Source organism: Pongo abelii, chromosome 15, assembly GCF_028885655.2.
Source record: "Pongo abelii isolate AG06213 chromosome 15, NHGRI_mPonAbe1-v2.0_pri, whole genome shotgun sequence".
NCBI lineage: Eukaryota > Metazoa > Chordata > Mammalia > Primates > Hominidae > Pongo > Pongo abelii.
The window spans coordinates 69,619,449-69,637,981 of NC_072000.2; the positions used below are offsets into that span (position 1 = coordinate 69,619,449).

Genomic DNA, 18,533 nt, shown 5'->3' on the forward strand with positions numbered 1-18,533 from the left:
TAACTTCTGCCAGGATTATCTGATGCTAGCTTACCGGATACCACTAACACATCCTATTGATAAAACAAAGCTGAGTTAATTGCTTATTGTGGTAAGGGAGAACACCTAAAAAAAACTTTGGTAGGGTCTTAGAGAGGTCAAAATTTGAGAATTTGAAGTTTGGTTTAAGTTGGATCTTTCAGTGGTGGCGATGAGGCTTGATTAGGATTGGGTAGGTATCATGATAAAACAGTTTAGGTTTGGTGGAAACAGTAAGATTTTGAAAACCGCCGAAGAATTGATGGGTCTTTCCAGAAGGTCTGTAATGAACAATCATATTATATTTCTGCTGTCTCCTAGAAAACTTTTGAAAACTGCCAAAGAGTTGATGGGTCTTTCCAGAAGGTCTGTAATGAACAATCAAAATCACATTATATTTCTGCTACTTCCTAGAATAGCAGTTATGCTAATTAAGACAGTGGACTGGTAAAGTCATGTTAATGTACCTAGAAAGCTGTGTGTGTGAGTGTATAAGTTTTCTAGGGCTGCTATAACAAAGCACTGTGAACTGCGTGGCTTAATATAACAGAAATTTATTCTTTCACAGTTTTGGAGGTTAGCAGTCTGAAATCAAGGTGTTGGCAGGGCCACACTCTCTCTGAAGGCTCTAGGTAAGAATCCTTTCCTTCTTCTTTTAGCTTATGGTTGATGCCAGAAATCCTTGGTATTTCTTGACTTTTGGTAGCATAACTCCAATCTCTACCTCAGTATTCACATGACATCTTCCCTCTGTGTGTGTTTGTGTTCAAATGTCCTTCTTATAAGGATTCCAGTCACGTATTAGGGTCCATCCTAATCCAGAATGACATTATACCAACTTGATTATATCTGCATAGACTCTATTTCCAGCAGTTATACATTTTGGGAGGACACTTATTCAACTCAGTGTAGGGGACATGTAGTTTCAGTCTTCAGTGTCCAAACTGTATGTAGGTACAGTGTTTGCTCTCAGTGTCCATGAAACTATGGCAGACTGATGTTAGCTTGCATGTAGGGTAAAATCTTAGGTTCTTCAGAGATCTTGACAACAGCATGGTATAGTAGAAAGAAAACCAATCTGGAAGTCAGAGTACCTTAGTTCTGCTCTGTTAATAACTAGCTTAAGAAAGTTATTGTCTTCTTCAGCTATTAGTTTGTTACTGATACACCAGGAGTTCAGTCTAGGTCCTGCTGCTTGCTGCATAGAAAGCCAATCACTGAGACAATGAGTATTGCCAAGGAAGAAGGCTTTAATCAGGTGCGGCAGCTGAGAAGATGGGAGCTCGGTCTCAATTCCATCTCCCTGACTGAATAAAACCAGGGTTTATGGCAGGGAAGACATAGATTATAACAATGTGTAAGAAAACAGAAACTTGGGAGGGGCAAGGAAGCAATAATGATGAATGAGGGGTCTGGCATCTGGTGGGGTGATCTGGTTTCAGTTCTTTGATACTTTTTGTGCCAAAAGGACTGTCTGTGGGACTATTGGGTTGGTTTCGATTTCCTCATAGATAAAATTTGAGGCCTGAGGAAGAGAAGAGTAAACCAAATGATCTTTAAGACATTTCTAGTTCTCAGATTCTAAAGTTTTATAATTACTGAGTGCCTGCTACATACCGTATTAATATTAGTCTTGTTGGAGTCACAAAAAGGGAATAGAAAATGCTTTAAGTGCTAATCAGATAGGCTCTAACTTGTGAATGTAGCTTGCGTAAATTAATTTGTTTTGTTTATTTGGGTGAAGCTAATTAATGAAGACATTAGGTAAACATGATGTTTGCCCTGATCTCTCTGACTTACCATTTTGTTTTTCAGCTTGAATAGTGTATTTGGAAGAAGAGCATTCTTCAGGTCACTTAAAGTTAGAAAAATGCTGCACGCTCAGGCTGAGTTCACAAAATGAAATAACCTTTCCTGAAGTGAATATGAGAATGTGGTTCCCCTTCCCCCTTCATTGCCCATGTTTGTCTGTCATGTCATTCTTGTGGTCAAGAGATTTTAGAAAAATTCTTACTAGAGAATGGTAATAGTACTGTGAGGTGGAGCATGGTGTTAGAATTCTAGGTGTAAGTGAATCATGTGCTATTGAATTTTCTTTGTGTTTTAAATAGGTCACTGTAGTATTGTATTTGAATTCTTTGTTTGAATCATGTTGGAAGTATGTAATAATTACTTCACAGAGATATTGTGGGCACTGAAAAATTCTTTGGTACTACCAAAACCCTCTGTGGTCGTGTATGTGCTTGTTCTTTGAAGTTACAAATGAACAATGACTACATATTGATGATAAGTATAAATACAGGTTGAACCAGTGTTTGTAGATCTGGACAAAAGTTACTGAAGTAGGAGAAAAGAGGGATTTTTATTCATTCCATATGGAAGAAATTCAAAACCATATACCAGGGGGAGATAGGATTGTCTCACCACTTAACTTAAGGATCTTCCTGTATGTAGCCCTTCCATCACACACAAATTGTAGTAAGTGTTTTCATAGTGGATATTTGGGCAATTCAGAGACTCTCACTAGATGTTGTAAGAATGGTAATGTATTTAATTAATTTTAGAAGATACATTAGAATATAGAATTAACAGTAACACTCCAGCAATACCTGAAATAAAATGTGTTAAAACAGAATATAGAAATTAAATAGACATTATAATTACAATAATAAAAAGATATACCTCTATCATATTTCTATTCACATTTCTATTCTAGTCAATTAAAAGAGTAGGAGAATTTTTTATCTTTCTTTCTTTATTAATTTTTTTGAGACAGGGCCTCACTCTATTGCCCAGGCTGGAGTGCATTGGCGCAGTCACGGCTCACTGCAGCCTTGACCTCCTTGGCTCAGGTGATTCTCCCACCTCAGCCTCCTGAGTTGCTGCGATTGCAGGTGCACACCACCATGCCTGGCTAATTTTTTGCATTTTTTGTAGAGATGGAGTTTTGCCATGTTGCCCAGGCTGATCTTGAACTCCTGTGCTCAAGCAATTCCCCACCTCAGCCTCCCAAAGTGCTGGGATTACAGGAGTGAGCCACCGTGCCTGGCTAATATATTTTCTTAATGTTAAAGAAGAGAATGTTAAGGAGTTACTCAGAAAATAACTTGACCTTTTGGTGTGGGCTATTTTGATGATTGTTGGGAAGATTTTCTTTTTTTCTTCATTCCTGGGGCCATGGTGGCTGATCATCCAAGCTTGGATTAAACTCTGTTCCTTGTACTTTTCCTTCTCATTTTAGGTTTTGGAGTTGGTATACTTATATTACCAAGAAAATAAGGTTCCTCCAACTTATAAGAAATATTTTCTAGTTTCAGAGAATTATGAGTTGGTAAAGATCAAAAAAGATGGTATGGATGTGTTTGAATTATTCACTTTTATGATGTATAGTCTTCACTTTCCATGTTGTGTTTTATTGGACTCAAAGATGCTTGAGAAGTTAGAGAGATTCTCCCCGGCTCCCCCAGCCACCCCTGCAGCCCCACTGGGGAAAAAAGGAAACAAAGGAGGAAAACCGTGTTGACCACATATTTTTTTCTTAAGCACCTATACTGGATTAATGTATTACTATGAAAGTTGTTTAATTGGAGTTTTTTTAAAATAGATTTTATTTCTTAGGGCAGTTTTAGGTTTACAGAGAAATTGTAATTTCTTACAGAGAGTTCCCAAATATCTCCCCCTTTTATCTTACAATCTGTAGTAATCGCTTATTATTTCCAGGAGTTTGTTGGTCAGTACTTTGGGGTTTTTTTTTTTTTTTTTTTACATAGATGATCATGTCATCTGCAAACAGAGAGTTTTATTTCTTTCTTCCCAATTTGTGTACCTTTTATGTCCTTTTCTTGTCTTACTGCATTAGCTAGGATGTCCACTGTGATGTTGAATAGGAGTGGTAAGAAGGGAAGTCCTTGCCTTGTTCCTGATCCTACAGGGAAAGGATCTGGTTTCTTACCATTAGGTATGGTGTTTTTGCTGTAAGTTTTTTGTAAATTTTATTTATCAAGTGGAGGAAATCCTCCTCTATTTCTAGTTTGCTGAGAACATGTAATTATTAACTGATGTAGAATTTTATCAAATACTTTTAATGCATCTATTGATATGATCTGATTGTATGATTTTTTTTTCTGTTTCCTGGATTACATTAATTGACTTTTAGATGCTGAACCTACCTTGCATACTTGGAATATACTCTACTTGGTTGTGGTGTATAATGTGATTTGCTGAGATTTTTGAGAACATTTGTCTCTGTGTTCATGAAAGATATTGTTCTGTAATTTTCCTTTCTTGTAAGGCTGTTGCCTGGGCTTATTATCGGGGTAATGTTGGCCTCTGAGAATGAGTTAGAAGTGCTCACTCTGCTTCTACAGATTGTAGAATATTGGTATCATCTGTTCCTTAAATATTTGATAGAATTCATGAATGAATTATCTTCAGTGTGTTGCTTTCTGTTTTGGAAGATTATTATTTATTCAGTTTTAAAAAACTGATTTAGGCTTATTCAGATTATTTGTTTCTTCTTGTGTGAATTTTGGTAGATTGTGTCTTTTAACGGATTGGTCCATTTCACCTAAGTTGTCAAATTTAAGGGCATAGAACCAGCTTTGAGTCTTGTTGATTTTCTTTGTTTTCCTGTTTTCAATTTTGCTCTGATTTTTATTATTTCCTTCTGCTTCCTTTGGATTTAATTTGTTCATTTTCTAGTTTCCTAAATTAAAAGCTTAGATGATTAATTTTACCTTCTTTTTTAACATATACATTGAATGCTAAAAATTAATCTCTTAGTCCTGCTTTGCTGCATCCCACATTTATTTACTTACTTATTTATGAAATGGGGTCTCATTAAGTTGCCCAGGCTGGTCTAGAGCTCCTAGCCTCAAGTGATCCTCCTGCCTTAGCCTCCCAAAGTGCTGGGATTACATGCATGAGCCACTGTGCCCAGCCATAAATTTTGGTGTTTTATTTTCATGTAAATTTAGTTTAAAATATTTTATAACTTCTCAAGACTATTTTTTTGACCTATGAGTTATTTATAAGTGAGCTGTTTAAACATCTCCAAATATTTTGAGATTTTCCAGCTATGTTTTTGTTTAACTAATTTAATTCCATTGTGATGTGTCTATTTGTATGGTGTCTATTCTTTAAAATTTGTTAAGGTGTATTTTGTAGTCTCTCTTTGTGAAATGTTCCCTGTGGATTTGAGAAGAATGTGTATACTGCTGTTGCTGGATGAAGTGTTCTATAAATGTCAGTTAGATCCAGTTGATTGATGGTGTCATCAGTTCTATGATACCTTCCTGATTTTCTGCTTCTGTCAATTACTGATAGAGGGTTGTTGAAACTCCGTCTATAATATTGAATTCATGTGTTTCTCCTTGTAGTTCTATCAGTTTTTATTATACCTTATGTATTTTGACACTCTGTTGTTAGGTATATACATATAAAGATAATTATGTCTTCTTGGTGATAATTATGTCTTCTTGGTGAATAATAACAGATTGACCATCTGTTATTATGTAATACTCCTCTATCACTGATAATTTTTCTTGGCCTGAAGCTTGCTCTTTCTGAAATTTTTATAGCCATTCCAGGTTTCTTTTGATTAGGTTTAGCATAGCCTTTCTCCATCCCTTTACTTTTAATCTGTCTTCATCTTTATATTTAGAGTGGGATTTTTGTAGACAGCATATAGTAGGGTCTTGTTGTTTGACTTACTCTTGACAGCATGTGTCTTTTAACTGGGGTATTTAGACCACAGATGTTTAAAGTAATTATTGATATAGTTGGATTAATGTGTTTTCTACTCATTGTCCTTGTTCTTTCTTTTTTTGTCTTTCACTTTGTCTCTGCCTTCTTCATTGTAATTGAGCGTTTTATATAATTCCATTTTGTCTCCTGTTTTAAAATATAAATTATACTTAATTTAAAATTATCTTTTAGGCTGAGCATGGTGGCTCACGCCTGTAATCCCAGCACTTTGGGAGGCCAAGGCGGGTGGATCACCTGAGGTCAGGAGTTCAAGACTAGCCTGGCCAAAAGACTAGCCTGGCCAACATGGTGAAACCCTGTCTCTACTAAAAATACAAAAGTTAGCCAGGTGTGCTGGTGCATGCCTGTAATCCCAGCTACTCAGGGGGCTGAGGCAGGAGAATTTCTTGAACCCAGGAGGTGGAGGTTGCAGTGAGCCAAGATCGCACTACTGTGCCCTAGTCTGGGCGACAGAGCAAGACTCTGTCTCAAAAAAAAAGAATAAAATAAAATTATTTTTTAGTGGTTGCCCTAGAGTTTGCAATAATTACACAGTTAAACTGATCCAAGTTCACTTTTTAAATAACACTATATACCACTTCATGGGTAGTGCAAATACCTTACAACTTAGTATTGTCAGTTCCTTTTTCCCATTCCTTATAACATTACTTTTATTTGTTTTACTTTTCCATAATTTACAGTCACTAAATATATTGTTGCTATTATTATTTTGAACAAGTTGTTATCTGTTAGATGAATTAAGGATCAGAAAACACAAAAGATTTAGTTTTACCTTTTATTTTTTTCTCTCCACTCTTTCTTTTTGTAATCCATATTTCTGATCTATATAATTTTCCTTCTTTCTGAATAACTTCTGTTAACATTTCTTGCAAGTCATGTTTATTGGGTTTCATTTCTCCCAGTTTTTATTTGAGAAGGTCTTTATTTCTTCACTTTTGGAGGATAATTTTGCTGGGATTCTATAGGCATTCTAGTTTGGTATTTTATTTTATTTTTTTTTAACAGTCCAGAGGTCTTATTTTATTTTATTTTTTTGAGATGGAGTCTCATTCTGTTACCCAGGCTGGAGTGCAGTGGCACGATCTTGGCTCACTGCAACCACTGCCTCCTAGGTTCAAGTGATTCTCCTGCCTCAGCCTCCTAAGTAGCTGGGACTACAGGTGCACGCCACCACGCCTGGCTATTTTTTTGTATTTCTTTTCTTTTTTCTTTTTTGAGACAGAGTTTCACACTGTCGCCCGGGCTAGAGTGCAGTGGTGTGATCTTGGCTCACTGCAACCTCCACCTGCCGGGTTCAAGCCATTCTCCTGCCTCAGCCTCCTGAGTAGCTGGAATTACAGGCGCCCACCACCACACTCAGCTAATTTTTTGTATTTTTAGTAGAGACGGGGTTTCACTATGTTGGCCAGGCTGGTCTCGAACTCCTGACCTCATGGTCTGCCCGCCTCAGCCTCCCAAAGTGCTGGGATTACAGGTGTGAGCCACCGTGCCCAGCCAGTCTAGAGGTCTTTTATTTTTTTTTTTTTAACACCTGTTATGCTATGAATTCACAGGGAGTAGTTTCCAGCAGCTCAGGCTCCTTCCCATTGGTTCTCACAAAGTGTGCTTACCTGGATGGAGCAGGCTGGTGCTTCAGTAGAACCCAGGTACCTTTCTCTTTGGCTTCTTTCTTTTTCTGATCATTTTCCTTTACGTGTTTCAGGAAGCTATCTTGGCTCTTAGAGTGCTTAATGTGCTCAATACGCACATTAATTCTCTTGGCAAGAATCTTGCCCTTAATGTGTTTGTTTACAAGTTGTTTACAATACCAACAGCATGCTGAGTAATGTGTTTGTTTACAACTTGCTTAAAGTGCCAACAGCATGTTGGGTAACACTGCAGACTCTTCCAGTTTTGCCATGATAACACTCGTGGAGCATTCCTTTTTGAACAGTACCCATTCCCTTGATGTCTACAATATTACCTTTTTTATAGATTCACATACATGTGGCCAAAGGAACAACTCTATGTTTACCAAAATGCCTAGAGAACATATATCAGGTGCCTCTTCTTTTCCTTTGTGTTCGTCCTTTTGGCGAATTACTGGAAGATGGCGGTTCCGCCTGAAAGGTTGGATTTTTTTTTTTTTTTTTAACGCTAAATATTTAATTTCACTCTTTTTGCTTGCATGGTTTCTGAAGAGAAAGTTTGATCTAATTCTTATCTTTATTTCTCTGTAGATAAGATGTTTTGTGTGTGTGTTGATTTTTTCTTTACCTCTTCTTTCGAGATATCTTATTGGTCTTAAAGTTAATAAGGAAAAAACTAAAGTTTTGCTTTTGATTTAGTTTTCTCTTTGTCTTATTTTCTGCAGCTTCACTATCATTTGTCTATGTAAATACTTTGGTGTTTATCTTGCTTGGTGTTCTCTGAACTTCCAGGTTTGGCGTTTCTTACTAAAGACATTCTTTCCTGTCACAGTGTTATTGATTTGTACACTCCCCTTCCTCACCTCCCCCCTTCACTGTTTTTTCCTTCTCTTTACTCTTCTTTTCTTTCCACAGGATCTCACTCGGTCACCCTGGCTGGAGTGCAGTAGTGGCGTGATCATAACTCGCTGCAGCCTTGAACTCCTAGGCTCAAGTGATTCTCCTCAGCTTCTCAAGTAGCCAGGACTATAGGTGTGTGCCACCATGCCTGGCAATTAAAAAAAAAAATCGTAGAAACAGGGTCTCCAATGTTGCCCAGGCCGGTCTTAGAAAAAAGGACTTAGCTGGGCATGGTGGTGGCATGCACCTGTAGTCCTACCTGCTTGGGAAGCTGTGGCAGGAAGATTGTTTGTGCCTAGGAGTTCAAGGCTACAGTGAGCTGTGGATCACCACTGTACTCCAGACTGGGTAACAGTGAGACACTGTCTCAAAACATATATATATAAAAAAATTTCTGGTGATAATTTGATAATTCCTGGTAAAAATTCCTGCCACATCTGAGTCTGTTTTCGAGGCTTGCTTTGTTTCTTCAGATTGTATTTTTTGCCTGTATAGTGCCTCATAATTTTTTTTCATAGCCAAACAGAATGTATCAGGTAAAAGGAACTGAGGTAAATAGGCCTTTAGTGTGAGGTTTTATGTTTATCTGTTTAGAAGTCAGGCTGTGTTTAGTGTTTCTTCTGGCTATGGTATCAGAGGCAAATGTTACGGGATCTTTAAGGTGTTGCTTTTCTGTCTAGAAACCTCTGTGGCCGGTGGCGCCTTTGCCCGAGTTCTTGTCCTGTGTCTAGGAAGAATTATGTATGCAGACAAGTGGAAGGTGAGCAAGACAAAGAGAAGCTTTATTGAGTGTTAGAACAGCTCAGAGGAGAGCTGCAGAGGGCAGCCCCTCTCTGTAGGCAGGTTGTCTCATCCAGTGTTCAGGTCTCAGCAGAGAGGAGGCCCTGGAGTGAGTGGCTCCTCTCTGCAGGCAGGTCCCCATTGACTTCCCAGCTCTCAGCAGAGAGGATAGCTCCTCTCTGCAGCTGGTCATCTGGCTGTCTCTCTGGCCTCTGCCCTGCTCTGGCTGATCCCGGGGCTTTTATGGACCTCAGCGGGGAGGAAGTGTGTGTCAATTGGTACATCGGTGGCCATGGGTGGGCTGGAAAAGGCACCACAAGCCCCCACTGCAGTCTGCGGGTCTGGCAGCCCGGTCCCCAACCTTCAGGCCCTCCCTGGCCTGAAGGTGGGGTCTGTCTGGGGACCTGCCCTCTTCCACCCAGGAGCCTGTCTGCCTCCTGCCACTTTCCATGGTTCCCAGGCTGCTTGTGCCAAGGAGCACCTGCCCGCCAGCATGGAGCAGCTCTCCACCTCAGCTTCCCCAGAGGGGGACTAGGCGGCAGGGCCTGAGCATGCGCATATCCTGTTGGGCTGTGATGGTGTCCAGGCTTGGCTCCAACCCCGCTCTGAGAACCTGCCAGATTGGAGCCGGTGCGGGAAGTGGCAGCGGGAACAGGCATTTCCGAGCCTGCAAAGGCAGGGGGGGCCTTCCAGAGCCCCCAAGAGCACACGGAGGCCTGGGTCCACAACCCTGACTTGGGTAGCTGCAGCTGTATGGGGTTGGGGGACAGGGCTCCTGCCTGTTTCCAGTCCCCAAGAGCACATGGAGGCCTGGGTCTACCACCCAAGCTTGGGTGGCTTGGGCTGCTGCCTGCTCCTGGCTCCCACTGGTACTGTGGAGCATGCAGCCCTGGCTCCGCCCCCTTTCAGCTTGAGGCAGGGGCTCCAGATCCTTGCTGGACCTGGGCTGGGATCCGGGGCAGGGGTGACATCGCTGGGAGCTACCCCAGTTGCCCTGGCGCTTCAGTGGCCCAGGCAGAGCAGATAACTGTCCGGCCTGGCTGTTGGGAGTGGCAGGCTCAGCATTCGCCTGATGTGGGGTGGACCCTGGGGATGTAGCCCCGGGCAGCCCTGCACAGAGCCTCCTCCTGAGGCCCAGGAACCTGGCACTCTCAGTGGGGTGGGCGCAGTGGCTGTGTCACTAGCCGGTCCCTGAAGTGGGCACCGCTCCCACTTCCTGCCTCAGGCCCCTGAAGCTCAACCTCAGCTCTGCATCGGTCCCTTCTCTGCTTGACTGTGCTGCACGGAGGGCGGCGAGCTGTTGAGGGAGGGGGTCTGTCCGCCTCTCCCTGTGCCCTCCATGTACCAGAAAGCCACCGCCATCACTATTAGAAGCTAAAATTTCTTCTAGTGTCCTTGCTTTTATCTGCCCTGTTGTCTTTGGGTTTTTGTAAAGAATCCTTAAATGGGGTCTGAGGCTTGCAGGTTTTTAAGTTGTAATCCTGTGTTGTACAAGAGCTGTATTGATGTGGTGGTAAGGGTAGAGGGATGAGGGGGAAAGTTCTATAGTCCTGTAATTAGATCTCAGGACTATAGAACTTTCCCCCTCATCCCTCTGCCCTCTACCAACTGTGAGCCTGAGTTGAGTGAGTGTCTCTTTTCCCCTGTCAAAGGATAGATGGGGCTGGAGTTGGGTATTTCCCTTCCCTCCGTTTGGTTAGGCACTATAAAACCCTAGTAGGTTAGGCAATTTAAAAGCCCAGTTGGTTAGGTTCTGGTAAAATAGTTTCCTTTTCTGGAATACCGTTTAAGAGAAACAAAGTTCCTGGCATGTTTCAAAATGGTTTTCTTCTTCCCCTGCTGCAAGCAGGAGGGGATTTTTTCAGATCTTTACCACGAGAACCTGGTAGGGCTCCTGGAGGTAAAACTCAGGAAAGTATGGGGACCCCTATAAGACTGGTCCCCTTGCAGTTTTTAACTCTCGAGCTAGTCCACAATTACTGTTTCAACTGTTCCTACTGATGCTGGCTTCAGTTGAGAGCTTGTATTCCTGGACTTCTGCTTCCCGCACACTGTGATTCTCTATCTGCCTGTCTGTCTCTCCAGGTTTTAGAGCAGCAGTTTGCCCTCTGACCTCAATTCTCTGATGGCTCTAAGAAGAGTTGTTGATTATCAGGTTTTTTTTTTTTTTTACCCCCAGCTTTTTTTCTTGTTGTGAGGTTCGGAGTGATGAATTAAAAGCTCTTTACAACCATACTTAAGGTTATTTTTTGACTATTTTTGATGCTTTTGTAACTAGTCAAAAGACTTATTACAGTATCCTTTATCTCATTTGGCAGTATTGTTCATTAAGAATTTTATTTCTCTCTGACATCAGGTCTGCACATTTTGGGGATAATATATTCTAATTTGCAAGAAAGATTAAAAAACTCCTCCAGAGGGAAGTTGATCATAGGACTGATTCTTATTATTGATGAATTGACTGCCTTGTCTTGTTTTGTGTTGCTATATAGGAATACCTGAGGCTAGGTAATTTATAAAGAGTTTGATTTACCGCAGTTCTGCAGGCTGTACAAGAAGTATGGCACCAGGATCGGCTTCTAGTGAGGGCCTTAGGCTACTTCCACTGATAGCAGAAGGCAAAGAGGTGCCAGCTTGTGCACAAAATGAGACAGGAGAAAAGGGTGGGAGGAGGGGCCCTGTCTCTTTTTAACAACCAGCTCTTGGGGGAACAAATAGAGTGAGACCTCAAGCATGCCTGAGGAAGAGCATTAATTTATTCTTGAGAGTTCTGACCCCTCCCCACCATGTCCAACAACATCTCCCATTAGGCCCCACCCCCAACATTGAGATCAAATTTCAACAGGAGGGACAATCATCTAAGTGATAGCATAGACTCAGACTATTTACTATTCTGTTTTCAAGTATAGATTGAGGGCAACAGCAGCCTTTGTTTTCTATGTTGATGGCCAAAGGTTTATTTTTATATTCTTATACTGTAAAAAAAAAAATACTTTATTTTTGTAGCCTTTTTGGGTGTAGGGTCATGTCAGGCTTTACTAATTGCACTTCTGATAAGTATACTGATGATGCTGAGGATGGTTATTAAAGGCCTATGCTGATACTTTGGATTTATGGAACCAATTAATTTGATGACTCATTTACATTGAATTTCTTAATTAGTAGATTGCCCACTAATTATTTTTATGAGCACAGAATAAGGTAATGTTAATTCTTTTTTTTTTTTGTGATATGGTAAAAAACTTAGTTCATATAATTAATTTAGTGCTCAAATATCTTAGTAGAAATTGAAGTAGAAAAAGACATTGTTGTAAATTTATTTTCTTTAGAAAACTTTACATTGAAAAGATCACATTATAGATAATTTAGACAACTTATTTATAACTTTTATTTATTATTATTATTGAATGTAAAAGAATTACACGCAGTCCCATGATCTTAGCATAACTGTGGTTACCATGTTGGTATATGTGCCTTTTAGTCCTTTTTCATACACAATTTTTTTTTTACAAAGTTATAATAATAATTTGTTTTCAAATTTGTGCCTTTTTTCAGTAAACAGTGTAAATGTTTCCCGTTTCTAACAATGTTTTCTCATTGAGTGAGGTACTGTTAGGTTGGTCAGACTGATAGTTTATTGTATGTATTGCTGTAATATCTTTGTGCATTTAGCTTTTCCATGTTTGTACCATATCTTTGGGTTTTCAGAAGTCTCTCTCTCTCTCTCTGTTTCTCTCTTTGTCTGTCTTTTCTATCTCTCACCTTTATTTGGGGAGCATTTTGTGTTCTCTTTCACAGGGCTAATTAAGTTTTATTGGATCTTGAAAAATGGGATTAGAAATTTTTTGTTACTTATATAATTAGAAAACAATGCTTTTGGATTTACATTGCCAGAGCGGTTTACACAGTTTTATTCCAAAAAATTGTAGTTTTGTGACTAGGTGATAAAAATGATCTCCTATATGTGCCAAACTTGGCTAGATACTCATACTTAGGATGTAAATTGACTGTAGTACAATAATTTAATATCTTATGTTTAATTCTTGTGATATTTTACTCACAAATTGAACTTTTCCGTACCAATTTAATGTTTGTAGGCTTAATTTGGCGTCTTTGTCAGGATTATTAGACTTCTCTGCATTCTTCTGACTTCTTCCTAAACTAATGTTTAGAACTGAATTGGGTCCAGCAATTTAAGTGGAAAATCAGTATGACTAGAGACTTCTAGAAACTTCTGGTGTCACTGAGATGGTGAATTTGATGATTCTGACCCTACTTGCTCATCTGTAAAAGCTATTAGAGGATTGTTTTAAGTGTTTCTATTCTATACAGGTATATGTACACCATGTAATACCACTCAGCCATAAAAAAGAAAGAAATAACATTTTTGCAGCAATTTGGATGGAGCTGTAGGCCATTATTCTAAGTGAAGTAACTCAGGAATACAAAACCGAATACCATATGTTCTCACAAGCAGGAGCTAAGTCATGGGTACGCAAAGGCATACAGAATAGTAAAATAGACTTTGGAGACTGAGACGCGGGGAGGATAGGAAGAAGATAAGGGATTAAAAAACGATATATTGGGTACAATGTATGCTACTTTGATGACGGGTGTAGTAAAATCTCAGACTTCACCACTATACATTTCATCCATGTAACCCAAAACCACTTGTACTCCAAAAGCTATTGAAATAAAAAAAAATATTAAAAAAAAAAGAGGCCAGGCAGGGTGGCTCACGCCTGTAATCCCAGCACTTTGGGAGGCTGAGGCGGGTGGATCACTTGAGGTCAGGAGTTCGGGACCAGCCTGACCAACATGGTGAAACCCTGTCTCTACTAAAAAAAAAAAAAAAAAAAAAAAAAAAAAAAAGCCAGGCGAGCTGGCTCACGCCTGTAATCTGAGCTACTCAGGGGGCTGAGGTGGGCGAATCGCTTGAACCTGGGAGGCAGAGGTTGCAGTGAGCCGAGATTGTGCCACTGCACACTAGCCTGTGCGACAGAGCAAAACTCTGTCTCAAAAATAAATAAATAAATAAAAAATTAAAAGAGAGTTTCTATTGTACCTAATCTTCTAGCCTTAGTATTTCTTTGAGATTTTATAAATGCATGTAGCTTTTTTACTCTTGTCATCGTCAAGTTGTTTGCCAAGATTGAAAAATAACCATCTTTCTCCTAATACCTTGGTGAGCCTGAGAGAAGAAGATATTACACAGTTCATTTTATTGTAAAAGTAGTAAAATTTCTCAACTGATATTCATCCTTTGTTTTTGTGGATTCGTTCAGGGAAGATAAGATTTATTGTTTATTTTTATTTTGCTGAATTGCCAGGTTGGTCTGGAACTTCTGAGCTCAAGCAGTCCTCCTGCCTCGGCCTTCCAAAGTGTTGGGATTATAGGCGTGAGCCACCGCACTTGGCTGGAAGACAGAATTTTTTTTTGGGAAAGTAAATATCACTTAAGAATATCTACTAGTATGGGATCTAAAGTTATGCATACAAGGATGCTCACATATTTCTTTGTATCTTGTTCCCAGTCTTTCCCCCAATTTTGTCTCGCTTTTTCCTCAACAAGCGTAGTTAACAACTACTATGAATTTGGAATACAAAATGATAACGACCCTGCCTTTAGGAAACTGACAATTTAGAAGGTGAACTAGAAATGTAAGTTAACAATTACAGTACAGGAAGTCCCCTAATTTCCTCTATAATAACATGTCTCCCAAAATGTGATTGAGAATAAAAATTCCACACGTCATAGGCGTAGGAGGTATTTGGGTGTTTGTATGGAGAGTCATTTCACAGAGCTAAAATTTATTATTATAAAATACTCAATTCTAGTTCGTGGGCATGTTATCTCCTTTGGAATTAGAAATTTTAGTTGCTGCATAACATTAAAAGTGTCAGGATGATGCCTGTAATCCCAGCACTTTCGAAGGTAGAGGCAGAGCATTGCTTGAGGCCGGGATTTTGAGACCAGCCTGGGCAACATAGTGAGACCCTGTCTCTACCAAAAAATCTAAAAAAATTAGCCAGGCATGGTGGTGTGTGTATGTAGTCCTAGGTACTTAGGAGGCTGAGGCAGAGGATTGCTTGAGCTCAGGTATTTAAGGCCGCAGTGAGCTATGGTAGAGCCACTGCACTCCAGCCTCCGCAACAGAGTGACACCTTGTCTTGGGGGGGAAAAAGTGTAAGGATGGGATTTCTAGGCATATTTGGGGCTGAGGAAATCAGTCCTGGGCCCAACCTCCTTGTAGCGGGTGAGGTGGCAACCTCTGGAATTTGAGGCCTGCTACTGGGATTGTAGGTATAGGAAGTTGAGAGGGAAAGGGTCTTTCTCACCCTGCTGTGGTAGTAAGAGCTTGGTGCTTAATGGGTGCCTTTTACTTGTTTGATCACCTAGGATTTCTGCTTAGAACCCAGCAATACTTGTAGGCCTGCACTGTCCTGAGAGAGAAATCAGAGACTTTTGGTGGTAAGTCAAGGGTAAGAGATGAGATAAGAGAACACCTACACTATAGGATATTAGAACTACAACTCCAATTACTCCTTCACTCTCATCTTTTTCCCTCTCCCAGCTTCCAAGTATGTGTGACTAGTGCTTTGTCCAGGGCAGGACTGGAGGATGGGGTAGGAAGAATTATTTTTTTTTCATCATAGATCAGGATACTGTCATGTCCCCCTAAACTTCAGGGAGGTCTGGCTTCATACCTCTTCTTCCAATTTCCTAGCATTGTGCAATGACAAAGCTTCATGCAGTAACTCAAAATCATTGTTAATAAGGTGATATCTAAAAGATTGAGTTTGATGTTCTGAAGTTAGTGTGAGGATGTCAGTCTGTTAATGTGTGAAATGTTTTGAGTTGTGTGAAACTCAATTTTGCTTAGTGTGTTAAGTACAACTGAAGTAGGTGTAAAAGTCAGTAGTAGCACACAGAAAGGAGTAATGAATTGTGTCTAGAGGGTCAGGAAAGATCTCACAAAGGAGAGGATCCTTGAATTCTTTGTTCAAGTGGTAGATTTAAGGAAGTAGATTTTTTTTTTTTTTTTTTTTGAGACAGAGTTTTGCTGTAGGTCTCCCAGGCTGGAATACAGTGGTGCTATCATAGCTCACTGCAATCTCTAAACTTCTGGGCTCAAGCGTAGAAATAGATCTGATAGTGGAAGTCTCTGCCCAGTAATACTGAGATCTTGGAACCTTACTCATTTCAGAAATGGCTCTGGTCTGAATACATTATATGGGACTAAGCTCTTCTGAATATCTTTATCCTTTAATTCTTTATGCATAAACTTCAGCAACTTCTAAGCTACCATTAGGAAATTTTCACTGTAAATTGTATATTGGATGATTGAATTTTTAGAATTAGATTTATTCCAAATGTAAGTCAACCTAAATGTAAAGTTTTTCTGTACTTAAATATAAGCTTTTTTGGCACTCTTGAAGATTCTGAGTATTTCTGTGGACAGTTATGGCCATCAGGGTGTTTGTTTGAATTCTGGAATTGCCCTAGAGAGCACATAAGCTGTGGAGTAAAGCAGGTGTGTGGTCTGACTCCTGACTTGGTCACTTAAGATCTGTGCAACCTTGAATAGTAACTTTGATGCTAATTTTCCACATCTGTAAAACATGGATAAAAAATGCAGAGTCTTCAGCACAGTGCCTGTCATGAAGTAATGGCTCAGTAAATGTTAATTATTACTATTATGAACTAAATAAGAGTTCCCTAGGTCTCTGGCTTCAAACATATAGATGTTGGAGACTATGAATAGCTTGAGGCCACTTGAGCTAAGACTAGATGCTCAGGACCACCTTTTTGATTAGTCATTTATTCATTGAGCATATATTTTTGCATTGTTTAAACTTTAGCAAAATACCTAAGTCAGTCAATTTTATTTCTATACATATATTTCTATATAGAGGAGATTTCCTATAGGATGACCTGTTCTGGGTTTGTCTGTCTGACCTGCAGCTAATCAAGTGACTACAGCTTTGCTAATTTTTTTTGAAAAACCCTAATACTGTAAAACATTAGTACAGAGGAAATAAGCTGTTGGTCAGCTTCTAAATTCTGGCACGGGTTAGATTTGCCTAAGAGCAAATCACATAGCAAGAGTTGATGAGAGAACTTTTCTCATAGCTTCTAGCCTGGATAAGTTTGTCTCACTTGGTGTTAAGTCAGAGGAATCTGAGCTATAGAACCAAATTGTAGGGAAAGATGACTAAGGGTTTGTGATGTCTTTTTTTTTTTTTTTACCCCCCTCAAAGGAGTTCTAGGTGTAAAAAGCATCATGGTTTAAAAGTTACGAGGCATCAGTGAAGGCAGCAGAAAAGTCAGAAACTAATATAGCCAAGTCTAGATTATGTCCGTTATAAACTTTTTAATCAGAAGATTCTAGGTTCTAGAAGCAGGTCTGTAAAATATTGAGAGCCCTCTAAGTAAACTCCGTTATAGTCATTTAATTGATTTTTCTTTGTCTTTCTTCTTGGACATACTCTTCTTTAAAGAGAGTATTCCCCCCTCTACCCCGGATAGTACCTATCTTTGAGGTTTTGAGAACAATAGTATTCTTGTGCTTTAGGTTCTGAGTTGCTGACTTGAGGGAATTGGATACACAGGAGTCCCCAAGGCCCCCCAGTGGATACCTGAAACCATGGATAGTACTGAACCCTGTATATACAGGTCAGGCAACCTAAATCTGAAATCCAAAACATTCCAAAATCTGAAACCGACGTGACACTCTAAAGAAATGCTCACTGGAGCATTTTGGATTTGTGGATTTGAGATGCTTGACTGGTAAGTATAACACAAATATCCCCAATAGGAAAAAGTCCCTATTCCCATTAGTTTTACTTGATATTCTGAATTCTTAAGTGTGATTTTTTTTTTCTAATTTGGGGATAGCTCCTATTTTTATGAGAGAAATTAATGGGAAATTTTGAGATGGTAACTAGAAATTGTCTTTGCAGTGTTAAATTTTTAGTTGGGAGGCTACTAGGCTGGGTGGCTCTAGCTGTTTAAATTCCTATCTAGGCAAACCAAAGCCCAACTTAGAAAGTAAAAGGAAACTAGATATTTTGCCAACTAGAAACCACCTAAGTAATCTCTAACTAGTGTCTTTCCACTCTGACCAATGAGATATGTTTTCTTTGTCTTCCTTCTGTGTTCAGCCTATAAAGCTTGCAGCCCACACTGCTGCGAATGAAGCTCTTCAAACCTCTTACGGTTCAGAGTGCAGCCTAATTGATGAATCATTCTTTGCGCAGATAAACTCTTTTGTCTGTTTTTGCTTTAAACAACAAAGGAACATAAATTCTGTTAACTGATTGTTTGAATATAACAGTGAAAATTCCCTGTAAGGCTTTGGATATCAGTATTTTAGGAATACTTTTTAAAACATCCCCTTTAGCTTTTAATGTGTTTTGGTTAGACAAGATGATCTATGT

General features: G+C 39.5%; 1 protein-coding gene across 1 annotated transcript in view; it reads left to right on the forward strand.

The window, feature by feature from the left end:
• Window positions 1–582: 582 nt before the first annotated feature.
• FUT8 (fucosyltransferase 8) overlaps window positions 583–18,533 on the forward strand; it is a 287,886-nt gene continuing 269,935 nt past the window's right edge. Inside the window, exon 1 of the mRNA XM_054530226.2 lies at window positions 583–650. The gene's annotated coding sequence lies outside the window, so the exon portion shown is untranslated. The remainder of the gene's footprint in view (window positions 651–18,533) is intronic.